This window comes from Pelodiscus sinensis, chromosome 16 (genome assembly GCF_052426305.1).
Source record: "Pelodiscus sinensis isolate ZL-2025 chromosome 16, ASM5242630v1, whole genome shotgun sequence".
In the NCBI taxonomy this organism is placed as follows: domain Eukaryota; kingdom Metazoa; phylum Chordata; order Testudines; family Trionychidae; genus Pelodiscus; species Pelodiscus sinensis.
The window spans coordinates 26,525,455-26,533,671 of record NC_143067.1 but is presented as its reverse complement, the minus strand read 5'-3'; positions in this window follow the sequence as shown (position 1 = coordinate 26,533,671).

Genomic DNA, 8,217 nt, shown 5'->3' with positions numbered 1-8,217 from the left:
AATCCTGGTCATGTGGCACCTTGCACCTACGTTAAGTCGACGACTCATTCATCTCTCGCAGTGAATTATGATCTGGTTTGAGGCGTTGAGCCTGGTCACCAAGGGTCATTAGTGCACATTGCAAACCAATCACCCGATGCTTAGCAGATGCACAGGGACGTAGCAACATGGAGCGCAGAAAGCTGGAAGTGAAAGCTCGCTTCTGACCAGACAGCATTAGCCATTCACCTTCAACATGCACACATAGGTCATGCTCGTCCAGAGCAGTGCATACATGTGTAGATATCAGATTAAATATAGATGACTGTGCTCACAGAATCATAGAATCATAGAACTGAAAGAAACCTCAGGAGGTTATCAAGTCCAGGCCCTTGCCCAAGGCAGGACCAATCCCAATTAAATCAACCCAGCCAGGGTTTTGTCAAGTTGAGACTGAAAAACCTCTAAGAACGGAGAGTCCACCACTTCCCTAGGTAACCCATTCCAGTGTTCACCACCCTCCTAGTGAAATAGTTTCTTAATAGCCAACCTAGATCTCCCCCCACTGTAACTTGACACCATTCCTCCTTGTTCTGCCATCCATCACTACAGTGAACAGCCTTTCTCCATCCTCTTTGGAACCTCCCTTCAGGAAGTTGAAGGCTGCTATCAAATCCTCCCTCATTCTTCTCTTCTGCAGACTAAACAAACCCAAATCCCTCAGTCTCTTCATGTGCTCCAGACCTCTAATCATTTTGGTTGCCCTCCGCTGGACCCTCTCCAATGCGTCCACATCCTTTCTATAGTGGGAGGCCAGAACTGGACACAATACTCCAGATGTGCTGTTATATTCTGACTATGGAAATGTTACTTTGTTACTAATTTAGAACAAAAATAGCTGTGCATGTCATCTCTGACAAAGGTGGAGACTGCTGTTTAAATAATGAGGGTTCATGTAACATTTGTATTTATACTTGCTTAATACACAGATGAAAAGAGCTTATAAAATTATAAACAACCTGTTTATGAATGTGAAGAAAAAAGTTTACTAAAATTGATATGATGTTCGAGCTGATGGTTTTTCCAGAGCCACTCTTTCTTAAGGCACATTGCTATTAAAAATTCTTAACAGGGGGGAAAATATCAAGCATTTGACAATATACAAAACAAACAGTGAAACATTTTTCCATATTAAGGCAAAATACAGAGACTGACAAAATGTAACCCATCTTGTAGAAACATTTGTACAGCTCTTTGGTGAAAAGTAACGTGTCTTTTCACCTGGTCTTTTCTCTCTTTTGGTGAATAGACACAGTTTAGGTTAACAAGTTACATGTGGAGAATATAGTGAGACTAGATCACTGAATGGCTTTCCCCAGCTATCTAAATTCTTCTAACCTTGATTTCTGGTAAACCTTGTAACTTATTAGGCCAGTATCAAAATATCTATTGTGCAAATAGTTCAGGGTAAACAAAATAAAAGCTATTTGGCCTGTAGTACAGTACAGTTCAAAATTTTCTCTTTAAACATAAAACATTCTTGCAAAGTGCAGAGGCCTGCTTCCTAATGTGAAAGGGAGTTTCTTGAGGGGTTTTTTTTCTTAAATTTGAAAAGGGCAACGATTAGACTTGTCATTTCCACTTCAGAGAATGTGGCTTTGAATCCAACGAACCAAAAAGCAGGTAAGTCACTCAGTCCCCACAATGAAGCTTGAGCTACCTTTGACCATTTCCCAGTCCATATTGCCCACCACCCATAAAAGCATTTCTTCCTAGAGCTAGAAGTTAGCTAGTAAAAACAAACAAACAAAATACTCTTATAATAGTTTTGGCCATAACCTACTTAATACAAACCTCTTAAATGCACTAATATTTTATATATCCCCAGTTTAGTGATGCAGGCATCTGGCTGACATTATCTATGGCATATGAACTGCAAAGGTACTAACTACACCATGTCATTGAACAGTATATATTTGTTTTAAAGAGCAGTTATTTTACCTGATTCCAGGCCCATTTTTCTATTATTTAATAGCATCAAAAGTAAAAATAAGTCCAATTCAGGTTGGAATCTGATTGGAACAGAGGAACACTGCTCAGCTGCTCACAGTATATAAAGTAAAACAGATGCATAACACCATGTCTACTCTTAAAAGTGTTGCTGCTTTAACTATGCAAACAGAAAGTGGCAAAACTCACTTTGGCCTGGTCTACTGTACATCAGAAGGTTGAAGTAAGATACACAACTCCAGCTACATAAACTACATAGTTGGAGTTGACATATGTTCCACAGCGTTTCTGCAACGTCCACACAGCGGGAGGCCAATGGGAGCTTCCCGTCAGCTTCCCTTACTCCTCATGAGGAACAGGAATACCAAACACTGGCTGGAGCTGCCCTCAGCATTCCATGTATGGGTCCATTCTTGATCCACTACACTTAATGCCAGAAGATCGACCTCCGGAGTGTCAATCTTCAACGCAGTGTAAAAATGCCCCTACTGTTGAAGCAAATCTACCATTATAAAAGCACTTATGCCAGTATAGCACATTCAAATTCTGTGTCTTACACCCGATTATCTATGCCTGCATTGGGGCTTTCAATGACACAACTAGATCAGTAAGAGAAAATGACCAGCCCATCCCCCTAATGGCACCTCACATAGATATGCAGTAAAATCTTTTCAGTGCAGCTTCTTCCACTGTGGCTAAGCCACCTCCCCAAGAGGCAGTAGCTAGCTCTGTCTACATGGGGGATTAACTAAATTTACCTATGTCACTCAAAGAGGTGGACTTTTCAATCTTCTGAGCAATGCAGTTAGGTCTACTTAACTTTTTAGAGTAGCTCTGGCCTTAGTCATTATTTTATTGCCCCTCCAAAAGCAGAGAGAGAGAGAGAAAATCTCTAGGAAATGCATTGAAAGGAACAACCCTACATTGCCTGAAAGGATTCACTCGATGACCTAATGCATTTTTTCTTGCTTTAGATTTGTATGGTTGTTTTCTAGCACTAAAAACAATAGTAGTCTGGACTCTAAGGCAGACAGAATTCACAGTGGAGTTCAGCAACAGTTAAAGGCAAAAGGGAGTTTGACTTGGGTTGTCATTTGTGACTGAGCATTTTATTTACCATCACCTGAGCACTTTTGAGCAATTTGTTAGTTTGTTAGTATCAGAGGCAACAACAAACAGATATGGAGGCACCTCTGGACTGTTTGGCAGGGCTGGAGTATAATTTTCCATTAGTTGCTGCAACCTGACAGATAGGGTTGCCAGGTGTCCGGTATTCTACCGGATAGTCTGGCATTTGTACTTTTGTCCAGTAAAAAAAAAAAAATCAGAGAATAACAGACATGTGGAATGTCTGGTATTCTCTGATTTTTCCGGCTGCGCACTGGATGGAACTCTGGCGTGGGCGGGGGGAGCGGCTGGAAGGCGGGGCACATTCGGCACTAGGAGCCTGTGATTGCACAGAAGCCTGGTGGGGATGGGGCGAGTGGCTGGGACTCCCAGCCATTCCCCTACCCCCACCAGGCTTCTGTGCAATCACAGGAGTCCCAGCTGGGAGGTGCTCTGGGCACTTCAGAAGCCTAGCCAGGGCGGGGAGAGTGGCTGGGAGTCCGCCCCTGCAAGGCTTCTGCGCAATCACAGGCTCCCAGCGCCGATCATGGCCTCGCCTCCCAGTCTGGGAGTCCCAGCTGGGAGTGGGGTTGTGATTGCCGCTTATCCCGCGTTTTTTTTTTTTTTTTTTGCTCTACCAAAAAACACCGGGTGTCTGGTATTTTTGGGGAGATCATCTGGCAACCCTACTGACAGAGTGCAGGAGGCACGCAAGCCCAGCAGTCCAGGCTGGTGGAGCTGAGGGTACAGAAGTATACACAAGTTAAGTCTGAAAACAAAAAACCCCTACTGTATATAGCATGCATGTAATGTGAACTGTGAGCCACACAGCAGCATTAAATAGTAACTACTCAGCACCCTGCAGCTGTGTCTACACTACCAGGTTATTTATTTCAAAATAATAACTCCCCAAATAACTTTCAAAATAAGATCATTCCTCTTGACAAACAGGAGTTATTATTTCAAAATAACAGGCAGACACGCCCTACATTCCTACACTGACTGTGGAAAGAGGTATAGAGCTACGCATGCATGGAGAAATCAATTGTATTTCAGACTCCATAACAAAGACACTTCTGATTTGAGCTTCCTGGGTGCCATATTATTTCTTTTGCTCTACGTTATGGCTATGTCTACACTACACCCATTTTGCACAAGAAATATGGAAATGAGGCTAAGCGTGGAATATCGCCAAGCCTCATTTGCATAACTGAGCGCCCGCTTTTTGCACAAGAGGCTTTTGCACAAAACGGAACAGTCTACACGACTCCTTTTTGTGCAAAAACCCCCTTTTGCACATGAGCCTTTCTTCCGCATTTTTTTCTGGAAGAACAGCTCTTGCGCAAAAAGCTCAGTAATTATGCAAATGAAGCTTGGTGATATTCCACACTTGGCTTCATTTGCATATTTCTTGCACAAAACGGGTGCAGTATAGACATAGCCTATTTCTCATAGTCTATTGCTGTGAGAGGACAGAGCATGTCATCTGATCCAAACATGGAGGGGAAATGTAGATGTCTAGAGCTTTGAATTCTCTCACAGTTGCCCAATAATTACCTTCTCCTTTTCTTCAGATGTCAGATTCATTTCTTTTCATATCTTCATCCAGCAGCTTTGCATCAGAGTATCAAAAGACTTAGCATTGAAAATGGGCAAAAGGTCATAGGTAACAGCAATCTCTCAAAAAACAATGGGTCTCCTATTCAGTTATTCATATGCGATGTCTTTTTCCAATAAAGTGTGGGAAGCAAATGTCAAAATGGCTTATGGATGAAAAAAAATGGATGAAGCTGCAGTGATTTACAAGGAAATTATCCACCAAGGGTCATTACAAAGCACAAAACCAGGATTAACAATGTGGTCATAAATCCAAGATTAAAATTAGTTTCATGTAACTCACTGCAGTGCATTTGTCATCTTTTTTATAAATAAGTAGATTGAAAACTGTTTAAGTTTCAAAACATTTAAAAAATTAAAGGATTTATTAGTGCAATACCTACATTAGGAGCTATAAATAGCAGATCTAAGTGAAAGCAGAGATTAAGACTCTTGGCAGGTATATAACTGAGACTACATTAATATTAATTTCCATAATGCCATGCCATTAAAATGAATGCATGTGTAAACAATCTCATAATCCATCATTCAGATTGGCGATTGCTGGAATAAGGATTTCTGGTACTGGAGGACTCAGTTCTTAGCTGGTGTAGCTCAGCCTTGCTCTGTTCAAATAAATTAAATGAGGATCTCGGCCAGAGTTTTGGAGTTATTTAGAATTATTGCTGAAGTCTGACATGGAGGATTCATTCCCTCAAGTTATTCAAATGATTTCCTCTTATATGACTCAAAAACTAAAAGTCCAACCCACACACATAGACTTTAGTGCATTACAGATTCTTCTTCATCAGTAGTGCAAGTATAGTAAATAGCCTGATAATTGTGTTTCACATAATGTGAAATGGTAAATTGTACTCTTTATTTCATACCCACCTACACTTACATGTATTATTTGTCATCTTCCAGTTCTCTACCTTTGTTGACATTTATCTGTGAACTCTTCTGATGGGGTTGCAATCTGCACATTAGCTAAGGCACTCAGGACACTTGTATTACAACACAGAATTGTTCTGAAGGATGGTTTTCTGATCAGTTGCTGTTTTTTGTTTGGTCCCTAAGGATATTTGGGTATAGAGGAAAAACCCATTGTTGTCTATGTAGGAGAATAGCACTTATTGTGTCCAAATAACATGAATTTTAACTGAACATAAATAGTTCTAGATGTGCCCTAATCATACTACGTTAACAGCTCTAAACTGCATTTCCTGAGGGGTTTTATGGTTCCCTTTGAAAGCTAATACGCAACAGTTTTTAACAACTGTTCTGCAATTTTGTGGGGAGCCACTTTCATTTACTAGAAGTGAAAGTATGCCAAAGGGCTATGTTTCTCCAATATCTACCTAGACTGAAATATGTTGCTATTCTAATCAGTGTTTAAAAATAAACACTTTTAACAATGGTTTGCAGGGTGTGGGGATTTGGAGGAGAGGATAAAATCAATGTTCCTGTCACACTTTATGGTCCTGTGAAAAATGATATTGAAAACAATTCGGTCAAGCCTCTGAGTTGCTGATACTGGGCTCATTCCTTTCATTATTTTCATGCTTAGTTTTTTCCTCTAGTGCTTAACTTCTATATTTCTCTATATATGCTGACATTTTCTTCCTACCATATGTGAACATGCAGAGCCCCCTGCTGGAATATACACAGTACTCTTCAGTCTTAAGTCTTCAAGGAAGTGTGATTGTACATATGATAAAATTGTCTCATGAATGTTGTGAACTGTAGACGCATACTTAGATTTTAAGGTCTGCAGAGGTTTCACATTTCCTACTGATGTTCAGACAAGAGCTACTTAATACTGACAAGGACATTTTTCCTGGAGCTTCATGGAAAACTGATGTGAGGAGAACATGGCCGTGGAAATTATTGAAAGAAAGTAAGATCTGGTCAGCTGCAATTTCTTATCTAAACAGCCACAGGCTTAAGCCTTTAGAACAGATGAAGGCTCTCTAGGCAGTGCAGGAATGCAAACTTTGTGGAAAAGCTAATTAATGGTACAGCCTCTCTCCGACTTACGAACTGGTTACGGACCAAGCAATTGGTCTTAACTCAGTTTGTTCATAAGTCGGACCCCATTGAGTTACACGCAACCGTGCTGTTCGTAAGTGCGGATCGTGTTCGTAACTCGGGGTCCGCCATTTACGACAGTTTTGGTCATAACTGCAAACGGTCATAAGTCGACTGTTCGCAACTCGAGGACTGGCTCTATTCTTAAATCTTCTGAAAAAAAAAAGAAAACTTGTTTATTTTTAATGTATTTTTGTACTCCTTGCACTATAACACAATTCTAATCATGTGTTGCTGAACTTAAATATATTTTTATGTTCTTCTCAATCAAGTATATTTCTTTGAAAGAAGAATTTTTAAAAGACTTTAAATAGTCCTAAAGCTCCAAACTCAGGGAAGAATCCTCACCCCAATCTCATCTTCTCTAAATGTCTATATGCTACTGCAGAAGATTTGAGGATTCTGAGCTATTACAAGTATTGTGATATTTGGTGTTTTCTCAAAGCTCCTGCTCTTGGAGTCAAGTGATTACAACACGATCATCTCACTTCCATGTTAAAAAAAGAGTTTCAATCCTTCCTGGTTGCAGAGAAAAATTTAAAATTAAAATATAGTACAAGCACACTTAGAGGCTCAGACACCAGGAAACATAATACATTTGTATTTAACCTCCTAATTTGTAAGCCAATGTCATGATTTTTTTCCCCTGAGGAGTGACTCTTGATTTTTTTAATGTCTGGCCATACCGTATGTGAACAGAACTCAGCTGAAGATCCAGTACTGATTTTCACTTTGTTTATGTAACAGGGAAAAGTTAATGCAAAGACAGGGTATGTCTACACTACCCTCCTAGTTCGAACTAGGAGGGTAATGTAGGCATACCGCACTTGCAAATGAAGCCCGGGATTTGAATTTCCCGGACTTCATTTGCATAAGCGGGGAGCCGCCATTTTTAAAACCCTGCTGGTTCGAACCCCATGCAGCACGGCTACACGGGGCACGAACTAGGTAGTTCGAACTAGGCTTCCTAGTTCGAACTACCGTTACTCCTCATTTCACGAGGAGTAACGGTAGTTCGAACTAGGAAGCCTAGTTCGAACTACCTAGTTCGTGCCCCGTGTAGCCGTGCTGCACGGGGTTCGAACCAGCGGGGTTTTAAAAATGGCGGCTCCCCGCTTATGCAAATGAAGCCCGGGAAATTCAAATCCCGGGCTTCATTTGTAAGTGCGGTATGCCTACATTACCCCGCTAGTTCGAACTAGTGGGGTAGTGTAGACATAGCCACAAGGACATTGCATGTGTGAAGGAGACAAGTTCCTAGTTTCTGCTGAACAGCACATGAAGTTTGCTTGAAATTAGCAAAATTAGAGCTGGAACAGTTAGGCTACGTCTAGACTACATGCCTCTGACAACAGAGGCATATAGATTAGGCTACCAGGCATAGGAAAATGAAGCGGCGAATTAAATAATCGCCGCTTCATTTAAATTTACATG